General features: G+C 45.6%; 1 long non-coding RNA gene across 1 annotated transcript in view; it reads left to right on the top strand.

Moving 5' to 3' along the window:
- The window catches only part of LOC129404941 (uncharacterized), a 53,886-nt gene extending 45,634 nt beyond the window's left edge, over window positions 1-8,252 (top strand). Inside the window, exons 2-3 of the long non-coding RNA XR_008630270.1 lie at window positions 3,289-3,371; window positions 6,259-8,252. This is a non-coding gene — a long non-coding RNA (uncharacterized LOC129404941). The remainder of the gene's footprint in view (window positions 1-3,288; window positions 3,372-6,258) is intronic.
- Window positions 8,253-14,827: the final 6,575 nt, after the last annotated feature.

The raw sequence follows: 14,827 nt of genomic DNA, 5'->3' as shown, positions 1-14,827 counted from the left end.
ACATCCCAGTGGGGCCCAGGAGGGCGTCTTTTTTCTCTCCGTGTAACTAGCAAATCAGTTCATTTTTAGATATGGAGATTATCCACGGGACTTACAGGTGCCGATCTAATCACGGGAGTCTCATTAAAGCAGAGTTTTCCTCTAGCTGATTGTGGGGAAGAAAGTCGTGGAAAGCACCCAGCTGGCTTAAGAGGAAGCAAAGCTCTGCAAGGGATTCTTCCTGTGGGGCTACGGTGGCAAAAGACTGCAGGCAGCCTCTGACTGTGGATAGCTGGTTGGAACCCGAGCTAGTCGGTCCTCCCTACAGGAAATAAATTCTGTCAGTCCCCAGAGTGACCCATGGGCTAGGACAAGGACTGAGAACTGCAGTTTCTTGTTTTTTCTTTTTGGGTCACACCCGGTGATGCACAGGGGTTACTCCTGGCCTATGCACTCAGAAATTACTCTTGGCAGTGCTCAGGGGACCATATGGGATGCTGGGAATTGAACCCGGGTCGGCCATGTGCAAGGCAAACACCCTACCCATTGTGCCCTCACTCCAGCCTGAGAGCTGCAGTTTCATCCTGGCGTGTCCCAGAGCACAGAGGTCGACCACACCGTCTGGACTCTGGACCTGGAGAAATTGTGAAATAAGGAATCAGGGTGGCTTGCTGGCTGCCGTGCCAGGCTATCCTGCTGGAGGTAACTGCCCCTGATCTCTTGGGCATCCAGCATACCCAGATCTGCTCTGAGTTACGCTCATGAAGTCACGCTCCTGATGAAATAGTCCTCAAGTGCCACTAACGAAGGGCAGCTGTCCCCCGGGGCACAGGGGGACGGCTCAGGGGTGCTCGCTACGCAGATGTGGGGTGAGAGGTAGGATGAGCCGAGTGTGGTTGCCGTGGCTACTGTCTCCGGGATGGCAGAGGGTGTCCAGCCAGGTGTGTTCAGGCATCACACCTCAAGCGCGTGGTCCCCGTGGAATGAGGGTGAGCGTCCTGTCCCAGTCTGTGGGCCGCCCCCGCCCCCACTCACAATAGCAGCTGTCGCAAGACAAACGGGAAACAATGGCAACAACAGCAACAAGAAAGAGACACTTGCTCTGGGCAAGTCCAGCGGCCATCAGATTCCACGCAATTGTGTAGTCCAGTGGAAGGGGCTTTTGTGTATGTTGTGATTTGGTACATTCTTCAGAACTATAGATTATGTCCATTTCGAGTGTGCCACAGGTGGAGTGGGACAGATAATGCAGCAATTCTATCATTTTTTTTATATTTGCCACCACAAAAATGACTTGATAATTGGGTTAGCAAGGTTTTAAATATATAGGGTGTTGGTATTCCTTCTCAGTTCGAACATCCTTCCACACTTACCTAATGTTGTCAAGGCCATTTTGACCTCCAAATAGCCTTTAGATTTTAGACAGCACCAACGTTGTATCCACCCAGGCCCAAAGACAAACTGTACTTCCAGAATAAATTTGGAGAAAGTCTCGGTGCTGTAACCTTTATTACAAAGCTTACAACCGCCAATATCCTGCCTCCTTTTCCCAGTTCTCTTCTTCTTATGTGTTTGTTGAAGATGAACACAGTCAGACTCCATACATGGCCATTGCTTGACTAAAACCAACCCCCTTACCATTGACTGGAGAATGCATTCAATGTCAGGTTGTTATTGTATATTATGTGAAACCTGGTCAATGAGATGGGAAATTCAGGGAAGGCCTTGTTTCTTAAAAACAAATGAGGACCAGGAAGACTGGTTCATGGTAGAAGGCTTGCTACAAGGGGGAGGAGGAGTGTGGTGAGGACAGAGAAGCGATCACTATGACAATGAGAGTTGGAAATGATCACTCTGGACAAAAACTAAGTGATGAAAGGAGGTAAGGTAATATGCATGATACCCTTTCAATAACAGTATTGCAAATCACAGTGCCTCAAAGGAAAATGAGAGTGAGATAAGAGAGAGAGAGAAAGGGAGGGAGGGAGGGAGGGAGGGAGGGAGGGAGGGAGAGAGAGAGAGAGAGAGAGAGAGAGAGAGAGAGAGAGAGAGAGAGAGAGAGAGAGAGAGAGAGAGAGAGAGAGAGAGAGAGAGAGAGAGAAGAAAATTGTCTGCTAGAGGCAGGCGGGGGGACAGTGAAACTGGGACATTGGTGGTGGGAAATGGATACTGGTGGAGGGATGGGTAAATGCATCTCCACTGATTCAATTAAAAAATTATTTAAAAGCTTGAGGGATGCCTACCAGATCAGGATTATGATAGGATGCATGCTGATAGATAGATTCAGGCCTATAGCAGCTATCAGTAGACTCAACATGAGTGAGGACAGGGCACATACCAAATGTCCCAAACACTGTAGAGATGAGGGACTTCTTTAGAAGGGTCCCACTTCAGGGAACTCTTGTCAGGGCACAAGGAAAAATACCACTCAGCGTTTACTCCATTTTGTGGGATGATCAGAAACAAAATCACTTCAGGCTGCTACAGGGTGTGCTAGACTGTAAGTCAGGAGGGAGACTGCCCATTCTAAAATAAGTCCTGTCCAAAATCCCACAGGGATTCTTTTTAAGGGATTAAAATGCATCCCCTACCCCTCCCCACATCACACACACTTTATCCAGTTTACCTGGAAGCCAACAGAAAACACAAATCCAGAAAGGAATGACACCAACTATCTGTTGGTATGACCAGCCTTGAAAGCACACGCAGTCATATGGAGTGTGCTGAGCAGACGGACCCAACAGTAGCCTACAAGTGCCTTAGGAAGCATCGTGAAGAATAGTACCAATGGCCTGGAACAGCCATCGCACCTGTGGGAATGACGACGGAAACAATAACTGGAAACGTTTTAGCCACTCCCCCAGAGTTTGTTTACTAAGTGCTATTGAAAACAGAGAAACTGAGGAAGCAGTCCCAGTGCCATGCATAGTTGAGTGAGTAAAGAAAGCCCAGGTACAGAGACACACAATGAAATACTATTCAACCCTGAAAATACTGCCATTTGCAACAACATGGGAGGAGATGATGTGAATTAAAAATAAGTCAGGAGAAAGAAAACTGATGTGTGCACCTAGGTTTGTTTTATGAGGAAATAAAATCAATGAGAGGACAAAGCAAATTTCAAAACACCTGCAGGCATGGACAGCACAACTGGAGTTACTGAGGGGAAGGCGGAATGAAGCGTGTGTGCGTGGGGGAGACCTGCGAAAGGGTGGAAGGTGAACGTTTCTCTTCATTTTGCTTTTTGAAAAACACTTAAAAAGCTTAAATGTATAAAGCCATTCAATTCATAACTGCTTTTGTCCACAGGAAGGCAGACATGTCAGTTCTGTAACCATGGAGAGCTCCGAAGAGACCAAGCACCAATGGAGGAAAGGCAGATTGAGTAACGTGTACTGTTTCATTTAATTATAACATTGAAAAGCAATTCTGGCTCCATAGCGCTGGTCGAGAGTTGGATGCACCCATATTCTGCTGGAGGGAATATAGATTGCAGGATATTTCTAGAAAGCTGGATTTGTAGCGAGAGCCATAAGTAATTTTGCATACTTTAATGCAATTATTTCACTTTTTGGCATTGCATCCTAAGGAAATAATTCTAAATATGGAAAATGCTTGACGTAGGCAGATGATTTTGTAATAATGAAAAACTGGAAACAATTGGATCAGCAGTGAGTGGGGAGAATTTAAGTCAATTAGGGCCTGGATCACAGGTATTATACACGATGATTATGAAGGCTAAATTAACAGAGAGATGCCTATCATTTCATATGAGAAGTGACATTATAAAATTATCACAGTGTAATTACATCTCTGAAAAGCAACAAAAACGATATGTGTGAGGAAATGCTGGAGGGAAAGCAGCAACATTTGAACAATAGTAGGATTTGAATAGTGGGATAATCAAGTGCTTTATTCCTGTCTTAAAACTAAACTTTGCACGTTTTTATAAAAGAACACCTTTGTGTGAATCCTGATACGAATCAGAATGATTGCCTTCAAAGATGTAACAGACGAGGCACTACCCAGGATCCTCAGAGGAACAGGCTTAATTAGAGATATACATATATGCACATATGCACTCTAACATACATAATTAAGAGAGCCAGAAGTGCCTGGCAGAGTTGTCTCCAGTGATCATGGGGTCTGGGAAGTCATTTCACTGCATGTAAATTGGAGAGCGCAGGTTTAGGTTTGGTATTCCAGTCTGGGTACAGTGATAAGTCACTTCATAGCTCAAAAACATCCAAAGAGGGACACAGGTTCTCTTTGATTCTATTTGGGGCTCCCAGGGATTGGATGAGGCCCATTCATATTGTGAGGGGTGGGTTGGGCAGTCTGTTGAATTCAGACATTCTCAGAAGAACATCTAACCAAGTCTATGGATACCCATGGTCCACTTGTCTACACTTAAAATTAACCAGCACAGGTGTTAGAGTGGATCACAGTAGCGTTACCTTGTTTCTCAATGTGTGGATAGATGCATCTATTTTGGATGTAGCTAGATCCACCTATCTGTCCCCACCTCGATGGTAACACTCACAGAGCCTGCTGCAATGCACACTTGGGCCCCTCAGACTTCTCCTTCCATCCTTGTCTCTGCTCCAATAGTTCCGTTTATTTGTGGCTCTATAAATGTGCATGTTTATGTATGTGTGTGCATGATGTTAATATGTGTGAGACACAGTTCTATCTCCTAAGAAACAGCAAGACAAAAATCCATGCCCTTGTCAGAGAGAGAGAGAGAGAGAGAGAGAGAGACAGACAGACAGACAGACAGACAGACAGAGACAGACAGAGAGACAGAGACAGACAGAGAGACAGAGAGAATATTTGAGATTCGAATCAATGGAGAATAGAATGACAGGTCATGAAAAGCTACAAAGGAAAATAAAGGTGAGCATTGACAGAGAGTACAAGTCTCTTTGGGGCATATTTGAGCACAGACTGAAACTCATGCTGAATGTTTTCAGGAAAAGGGAATTCTTCATAGAGATTGTGAAGCTGACGTGTTCATCGGTGTAAATAGGGCCGCAGGGCGGGGCGGGGGTGGGGGTTGAATGACAGTGTCTGACCTTAAGGACATGGGAGCAGTTTAGAATTCATTCCAAGACACTGGGGTGGAGCAGTGAAACTGTATTTAGGAGCAAAGTGGCTTGACGAGACATATTGAGAATGTTGGGCGGGAAGCTGCCTAGAAGGAAGGCACCGACGGGAGATGCTTAGCGTCTGTTGCCAAAGGCCACATGAGACGGCATCCCTCTTCACTGGAAGAGGACATGGGTCCCTTCCACAGACAAACTGGGACATGACTACAGGAAGCCCAGGGAATGGGGTGGGGGGAGATGCATCCCCCAGAGCCCAGTCTTTGCATGACTGTTGCAGCAGTCCTAGGAGGCAGAACTGTCTAGAGAACAGCATCAGTTCAGCTTAGTGGGCACCTGCCACGGGGCTGGTTGAGGTGGATGTGGTTAGGGAAAGATAAGGTTCATCCCCTCACACTTCCAGTCTAGGGAATGGGTCCTTCTGCCCAGCTAACTTTCTTATCTCCTATTGTAGGACCAAATTCCTAAGTTTCAGTCACAAATACCATAGCCCAGTGATGAACAGTATAGCAAGTAGGGCACTTGTCTTACACACGGACGACCTGGGCTTGATCCCTGACATCCCATAGGGTCCCCTGAGCACACCAGCAGTGATCTCTGAGCTTAGTCCTAGGAGTAAGCCCAGAGCACTGCTGAGTGAGGTCCTCCAACACCCCCAAATGCGTCATATTGACTCAATTCACAGTGGAAAAGCTTTGGGTACAACCAGAGCTCTTGGAAACTAGTGGACAGCTTGTGCATAAAGCTAAGTTGAGTAGGGTCACCCCTGGGCAGTCATAAGGACAAGAGCACTAAATCACCAGAAAGGCGTCACCCGTGTGGTCGCCACTCACCTTTCCACCCCTGGGTCAGGGCATGAGTTTCCACTCAAGGAAGCAGAGCAGATCCCTTCCAGGGAGGCGATGCCAGTCTAACTGAGAGGCACTCAAGTTGGGGAAAGATTGTTTTTCTGAAGTGAGTGCCTTTGGCCATCGTTTCCCTCCACCCCTGGGAAGGTCAGTCGGCCATGGCAGAGCCTTGGGAGTTTCCAAACAGAGCTGAGGTGTGTGCAGCAGCGTGGGTGGAGAGAGGCTGCTTGTCTGTGCTCCCCAAAATTATTGCTGAGGCGAACAGAGATGCAACCAGAGAAACCCAACACTGAATGTGACCCTTGGTTTTGGCTCTCCCGTGGCAGGACCTCAAGAGAGCCTTTGTTCGATCTTTGGCACATTGTTCCCAAGGCAGCAATGGTCCGTTTGGGCGAGACATATGACACCCTGAGGGAAGCTGGACTTGGAAGAAGCAGAAGGACCAGCCCGTGCAGGAGGAACAGAGCGAGCGTGTGTTCTTTCCCTGGTCATGGACACTCCTGCACCCCGGGGTGCTGCTACCAAACAAAGGTCCTTTGGAAGAGTCGGAGCAACCCCTGGCTGGTCTTGTTGACGAGCAGGCTCCTTTCTCTGGGAGAATCAGGCTCCTGTTCAGCGCCAGACCGCGGTGAGGGTACAAGGAGTCAGGTAAGTACCAAGAAGAGGACATTGCCGAGAGCCAGAGAAGCGTGGGGACGGATGTCAGCATGCCGGGGTCTCATTCATGCTGGAGAGCAACTGTCCCACAGAGGAGAAACAGAAGCCCAGTGGGCAGGGCTTGTAAGGGCTCCAAACTGGCAAACACTGTGTTGCCTACTACTCAGACACAAGCCCATCAGAACTTCATTATTCTTGATCTGCTAAAGGGTCTCATCCGATTCAGCTCTGGAGTGAATTCCTTCCATGCTCTCCCTTCTCCGTATTCGAAACAGAGAGACTGCTTCTAGGGTTTAGATGAGAAACCCTCTCGCTGACTCAACAGGCGGGGTGGCCAACTGCTCGTGTACTCACAGGACACGGCTCAACTCATGGCCAGGTGCTTATGGAGCTGAGTGTGGGGGAGTTGTCAGTGCAGGTGACGATAGCTTGGAGCATCTCTTATTTGACTTCCTGTCTGCTTCCCCACTGCCTGCTCTGGAGAGAGGCTAACGTTAAGAATCCGAGGCAGACGGACTCCTTGCCCTCAAACTTTGTGTGGATTCCAACGAGATTGGCTCTTGTTTCCCCCAGGATCCTTCCCAGATGCCAAGAACCAGGTGTAGATGGTTAATTCGAGAACTCTAATAGGAGTGAAATAAGAGTTGGGGAAAGTAGCCATCGGAGGATCTAAGTGCCGACTTTGACACCGAATGCCTTTGACTCAAGAACTCAGGGATTCTGAGAAGAAAATAGGTCACAGCCTTCCCAGGACGCAAGGGCGAAGCGTCTCTTAGTGGCTCTTGTCTCCACCGCAGGAACGGCTTCTCCCCTGCTGTGTTCTCCTGGGGAAGGACCGAGCAGGACATCAGGAGAGGACCGGGGGCAAGGCGGAGGGCAGGGCTGCACCCCACCGGCATGACACTGCTCACCAAAGCTCAGGCTGGGCCCCGGGGTGCAGGCAGCAGGGAGTGCGCACCCTGGAGAGCTTCACTGCCAGGTCCTCAGTTCCACTGGCTTCCTTCTGGCTCTGCTTTCATTTGCCAGCACTATTTGAGTGGGCCACACAAGTGGCGCCTGAGCCAGTGAATGGTCATTCAGTAACTTCCGCTCATGAGAGTTCTGTGGAAGAAGCGAACGGGAGTAGCAACTCGGACTGACGTGGAGAATCCAATGCTGCCCACGGGGGTGACCGCAAAGTCACACGAGCTGACACTGTCATGGGGGAGAACATCATAAGCAACTCCACTTAAAGAAGATCTGAGTGCAAAAATGACTGGGGCCATAATTTAAATTCTCAAAGAAAGATCACCGACAAAGTCAATGAACAGGCGCCTTTACTACAGAGCAGTGGTAGATATTAGAACCGTTACGTAAAAAGGACTTTGAATGTTATCACTAAAACCTCCCAAAGGATTACATAAAGGAAAATGTAATATTTCTAAAGAGAAAAAATGAGAAATGATGGAATAAAACAGATAGATATGAACAGAATTATTTTGAAGAAAGATGTCTCTTAAATTTTTTGATGTGGGGGGCCAGAAAGATGGATCAGTGAGTTGAGCACAAGCTTACATGCAGAAGGCCTGGGTTTCATCCCTGGCACCTTGTGGTTCCTTGAGATCTGAACACGAGCCAGGAATAGCCCCTCAGTGCTATTGGGTTCCTTCAAATAAGCCAAACATTTTTATGTCTTTAGAACGCTCTCGATTTACAGAATTCTTTTGAAGATAGTTCCCCTTCAATCCACATTCTATATTCTGAGTTGTTAATCTTTTAAACTAGTATAATACAGGGCTGGAGCAATAGCACAGCGGGTAGGGCATTTGCCTTGCACGCGGTCAACCCGGGTTCGATTCCCAGCATCCCATATGGTCCCCTGAGCACTGCCAGGGGTGATTCCTGAGTACAGAGCCAGGAGTAACCCCTGTGCATCGCCGGGTGTGACCCAAAAAGCAAAAAAAAAAACTAGTATAATACATCTGTCAAAATTAATTTCAATAAATTAACATTTTAATGCATTATTAATAAGTTCATACCTAGATTTTTCTGAGTTTTCTTAATATCCCTTTGCTGACCCAGAAGCCTGTTAGGGTCACCACATTCTTTTCATTATTCATACTTCCTTAATCTCCTCTTGGTTGCTGCAGTTTTTAATATTTTTCACCAATTTGACAATTTTAAGGATTACAGGTCAGGCATTTATACAATGCTCTTTGATTGCAACTTTTCTGAAATCTATCTCCTTATTAGACTTGAGAACAGTTTTGAGGTGAAAAACCAAGAAGATAAATTGTCAACTATTTATTCATTGCTTCATCTCAAGGGTATGTATTTGTAACATGAAATCCAGAGGACATATTTTAAAGACCAGAAAGGAATTTTTAGAAGAGTAAAATATTAAAAATTTAGAGTTGTAGAAAAAAAAGGACAAATAGAGTAACTGTGTGTCATATGTACAAGGTTATACAAATAGACCAAAGCACCGGGCTGGGGCAGACAGACGCAGTTCCTCATACACAAGGACGCTTGATTTATGACAAAAGAAGTTCTGTGGCACTGAGAGCTGTGGGAAGTGACTTTTAAAAACTATGTCATGGCGGAGTCCATCAGATATTGACATGAAAGAAAAGTAAAGATGCCATCCTCAAATTTACAACCACAACAAAGTCATCAATAAAGTAGTTTGCTGGAGCAAATCTACATATAACTAGGTAATATAAATTGGTAGGCCTTCAGAAAACAGTACTGTAACACATTTTAGGCAATGTGCATGAACCATGGCCCTGAAATTTCCATTCCTGAGTATATTCCTGGAAGAAATGTGTGTGCAGGTGTGCACCAGAAGGCCAGGACAAGATTACTCATAACAACTTCCTTTATCACAGCCTTACCCAGACTGGACAGAGAACAAATGCCTATTAACACAAGATAAAATTATAGGTGTTCTCATCACTCTTAGAGTGGGGTATTATTGCAACCACAAAGTTCTGATGATATGAAACATAAACAGCTCTCACAAACAATATTGAGGAAAAAACTTTAAAAAATACCTCATAGAATTGTTTCGGTACAGTTCAGCTTTTGGTGTGGATGGAGATTATATTAGAGTTAATTTGGTGATGATTTACTGATTAGTGATAAAAGGAGTTTCAGGAGCTCAAATCCTGGGCTAAAAAACCAACAAATTAGAGAATAACAGGCTTGGGGCAGACTATCCAAAGCCCATGCAACTACATAAATGGAGCACAAATGTGTAAACAATAATTACTATGGCCAGTACGATGGGCAGCTAAAAGGCCAGAGGGATTAAAAATACAGATAATCACCATGCTCTTCAGGCCCACATCTCCTTGGACCTGCATCTCACTTGCTTGTCTATTTCTTTGCTCAATTATTTCTACTCTGGAGACACCTATGTTCTCTGTTTGAACACATATTTCCCTTGTTTTTCTCCTGTAACAGTTTTATTTTTATAAAGTTGTTCACAATAATTCATTATATTCAATATTCCAACACCAATCCCACCCCCATTACACCTTCCCATCACTATTATCTGATTTTCCCAACCACCGCCCAAACCTGCCCCAGTAACAGATCCTAAATAATTTATTTTATATTGCTTGTTATGATTTGCTAAAAATGATCAAAAAAGATTTCCTTAGAAGAAAGTGTGTGAAAACTGTTGTATCTCACTCTGAAGCCAGTAACCACTTGTTTAAGAGATTACTAACATGTTGTTGCAGGTTACGTAAGCCTTGGGTACTAATATTTCTTAATTGAGATTGGTTGCCTTCCACTTTACATCCCATCCATTGTGGTGTGCTACTCTTGGCATATCAGTGGTGTAGAGTTTAAGGTGTCCAGGAATTCTAAAATTTTGAATGGGGTGATACAGCTGGGGTTAAGTTTTTAACTGGAAGGTGACTTTGGGGTCCGGTGGCATCTCTGCAGCTTGTTGATCTTTTCTGAGATCAAATAAATTCTGAGATTTACTTGTGAATCTCTGGATCATGATCAGTTAATGAGCTTATATGACACCAGAGGCAGTTCATGGGCATGTAACATGGCCAGGCTCTTGGAGAAATAGGAAGATGTAGGGGAGGTCACCCATCTCGGACTCCGTGAGATCCGGGAGATTTTGGTCACAAAACCCGTCTAACTGAATTTTTCAATAGATTCATCCCCGGATGAGGCTATTCCCGATCCTGTGGCGTCCGGCCGTGAGCATGGCGGTGATTGGGTTATGGAGTTTTCAATGGCCAGGGCGCTTTTTGGGTGGGTGCTGGGCTCACCCACCTCCCTTAAGGGATGCCGTGGATCTGAGACTCAGCCTGGCATGGGGTCTGGAAGCATCTCTGCAGCTTGATCTCTTTCGAGATTTATTTACGAGTCTCTGGATCATGGCCCTCCTGTAACATCTTTCTAAGCAAGTTTTGTCCAATAAAAACTACTTTAGGTCACTAAAATAAATAAACAAAAGTATCGAGAAATGACAGAGTGAAGTGTTGGTTCTTGGGCACAGAAAACAGTGCAGATGGCACTACACCTCAGAAGCAGGTGGGCCAGAATGAGCTATTCTGTGCTGCAAGCTAAGAACCAAGAAGCAAGCACACGAGTTTCAGATGTTGATACCTGAATTTTATCCTTTTCACATAGTGCTGACTGCTATTGAAGGAACATTTCTCAGATGATCTATATGTTGGGCGATAATATTACTCTAACACATTAAAAAGAAATAAAATCATGTGAATTATATCCTCTGGCCACCATTGAGTCAAACTAGAAATAAATACAGAAAAATAACACGATAAACTTCAAACACTTGGACACTTCCCTGGACAAAGAGAAAGTCTCAAGGGGGAGTTTTGGAAACCACATTACACTGAATAAAGATGAAAAATACAACATTTCAGAAATGTGGTGACAGTTACCACAGTGCTGAGAGGAAAATTGATAGCACTAAATGCAAGCATTAGAGAAGAAGAAAGTCATGAATCAATAATCCAAATTCTCACCTCATCAATTTAGTGGGGAAAGGGCGCAAAAGAAACTCAAAGGAGCAGAAAGGAAGGAAACTACACAGCTTAGAGAAGCAGTTAATCAAAACTGAAAACACAAACATCAATGAAGCAAAAGCTGGTTCTTCAAAGAGAAAATTGACCAATCTCCACAATGGCTGACAGGCTAAAGATGTAGGACACAAATGATCAGCACCAGGAATGAGGCAGAGACTGCCCAACGGTAAGGGACTACTAAGAACAATTCTGTGCACACAAATACGACAGCCCAGATGAATCTGAATCTGCGACCATGGTCTCCACACACAGGCAAGCTACATCTTGCCCAGTTGTGAACTTATTTTTTAAAAATCAATTTTTATTAAAAACACCATGATTTACGGAGTTGATTTACAGAGTTATAGAAGTGAAATTCTTTTCTGCTCTCCCATAAACAGGATTATTTTGCATAACGAGTATCAGGTTCTTGGATTAACGTACAACTGCCATAGAGTAGGCATTTCAGTAAACTCAAGTTGCTTGCTTAGCTCCCATCAGCATGTTTACAGAGCCCGCCTGCCCCTGGAAACACGGATAGGAAAGAAACCTAAAGGGTAAGTGTGTAAGGGGTATGCCAGTGGAAGAGTTTGCTTAGAATGAGGTTGGGAGAAAACTACACCAAGCCCTGGACAGAGAAGACAAGGGACCAGAAGGTTTAAACAGAAATGTTGCTTCTTACTCCTATTCCACGGTGATTGAGTTTGTATTTCTAATCCAGATGTTGGGTTTTGCTGTCGCTGTTGTTGTTTTGAGGCCATACCTAGCGGTGCTCAGGGCTTCCTCCTGAATCTGTGCTCAGGGATCATTTTTGGAGGGCTCAGGGGACCATATGAGGTTTGGGGGACCGAACCTGGATTGACTGCATGGAAGGCAAGTTCCCAACCCTGTGCTTCAGCCCCATTAAATCCAGATATTTAAATGGTGGTTCCTGTTCCCAAAGGCAGAAAAGGAAACAGCCTGATAAGAAACGTTCTCGAGTCCAATTGCTCCATATTACCTACAACATGTCAGGCACTGCGCTGGGTACCTTTGCCCCATTCCTGGATAGATTGAGACAGGGGATAGCCATTCCAGTCGCCACGCTCCACAAACGGTCCCTTTTGTGACAAGGGATTGATTTGAAAGGCATGGGATAAAATCAAGCTGGCAAGAGCAGCTTAAAAATCCCTAAATATCACCTTCCTTAGGAGCAAGATGGGTGAGAGTGTTGGATCCTACAAAGATTGTGTTGATGGTTAACCGGACTCATCCCCAGATACACTGATTATTTTGTTTTCCATGTTTTTGGGTCACACCCAGTGATGCTGAGAGATTATTTCTGGCAAGGCATTCAGGAATTACTCTCGGCAGTTGGGGGAGGGACATATGGTATGCTGGGGATTGAACCTGAGTTGGTCACATGCAAGGAAAACGCCCTACCCACTGTACCCACTGTACCCACTGTACCCACTCTACCCACTGTACTATGGCTCAGGCCCCCAGATATACTGAGCCCAGTTACCAACACAGGCTCTCCCCCATGGTGTTGCTCTTACTCCAACGGATAGATCACAGACCCAACTGGGCTTCAAATGCAATCATGGCCATGTGCCTCGGAACACCAAACATCTCCTTCTCTCTTCGATTGTTAACTTTCATATTTCAATTCAGGTGTCCTGGGGGATCATTTGGGCACTGTGACCCTGCACAAGTCACGCTGCTTTCTCATCTTAGGGAGGGTTGAACGCCTAGAAATGCAGTCCTGGGAGTCTGACAAATCTGTCCTGAATGCCCCACACCCATCATTTATTAGCTGTGTGACCTCCAGGAGTATTACATGCAGTGATAATTTCTCTGATACGCAGAGTGGAAATGGTAATTCTTTGCGCTATTACAAGGGTAAAAGAGTTGTATGTAAAAGTCCTCTGTGCTCATTATTGCAAACCACAACAGCTAATTAGAGAGAGAAAACAGAAGGAAATGCCCTGCCACAGTGGCAGGGCGGGGTGGGGGGAGATGGGATCGGGGAGGGTGGGAGGGATGCTGGGTTTACTGGTGGTGGAGAATGGGCACTGGTGAAGGGATGGGTTCCCGAACTTTGTATAAGGGAAGCATAAGCACAAAAGTGTATAAATCTGTAAATGTGCCCTCATGGTGATTCACGAATTAAAAATAAATAAATTAATTAAAAAAAATAAATAAAAAATAAAATGCTAAAAAAAAAAAGTCCTCTGTGCTCATAAGCACTCCCTGGTCCTTTTTTTTTTTTTTTTGCATTTTTTTGGGCCATTTTTCTTGCATTTCTCTTCTATGAAAGTGCCTGCTACAGTGGCTGGAACAAAGGGTTGCTGTTATCATCATGCCCCAAAGCAAAGTACTTGCGACCCTGAGTATGAGGAATCTGCGAATAGTAACAGAGAACTCACATCTGTTGCATTTCCCCCGACTGCGTTGAGAGCTTGGAGGAATTGCATGTCAGTGATTTATTTCAGTATTCCAAGAGGATTTACCATGGTGACCAGGAAAATGTGAAATGAGATGCTGGAGAGCGTTCTGGGGGGAGGAGGCAGGTAGAACTAGAAAAAGGAGAGTGCTAAGGCCTGCGCGCCCCTCCCGACACCCACTGCAACCTGTTCTTCCCAACAAACTCACAACCAACTCTACAGCACCCGCCAGAGGGCTGCTCCACAGCTCTGGGGAGAGTAACGGATTCCACAGGGTGACTCCCACAGACCCTGTTCTACTGGCAGCTGTGGGGACCAGGAAGCATAGCTCCAAGGTCCCAGTGTCCCCCCGGGGGCTTGGGTCTGGCTGATCCCCTCCACAGGCTCAGAGAACACTATTCACTCAACTTCCTATGACTTTGACAATGCTCAGTGCCGTCTGTGAGGGCATCAGCGCCTGTCCTTTGGTGACTGGCTTTTGAAACTTGGCGCTCTTCCTACCACTTACTACAGGAAGACAAAACTCACGAGGGACACGGAAGAGGTGGCGAGCGCAAGGCATGGGGAAGGGGCGTCTCCTCTCCCTGAATACTGAGGTGCACATCAACTCAGAAGCGCTCTGAACCCACATCTTCTTTCTTCTTGTGACGGGCTTCATTCATCAGGATGGAGCCAATGCCAACTCCAGTCCTCTTCCCAGAGAAGGGGTGAAGGGGGGCTGAAAGTTCTGCTCTGCTAATTGCATGGTTTCTGGGGCAACCAATTTCCATCTTGAG

The sequence above is a fragment of the Sorex araneus genome, chromosome 5 (genome assembly GCF_027595985.1).
Source record: "Sorex araneus isolate mSorAra2 chromosome 5, mSorAra2.pri, whole genome shotgun sequence".
Lineage (NCBI taxonomy): Eukaryota > Metazoa > Chordata > Mammalia > Eulipotyphla > Soricidae > Sorex > Sorex araneus.
This window is presented reverse-complemented; position numbering and strand designations above follow the sequence as displayed.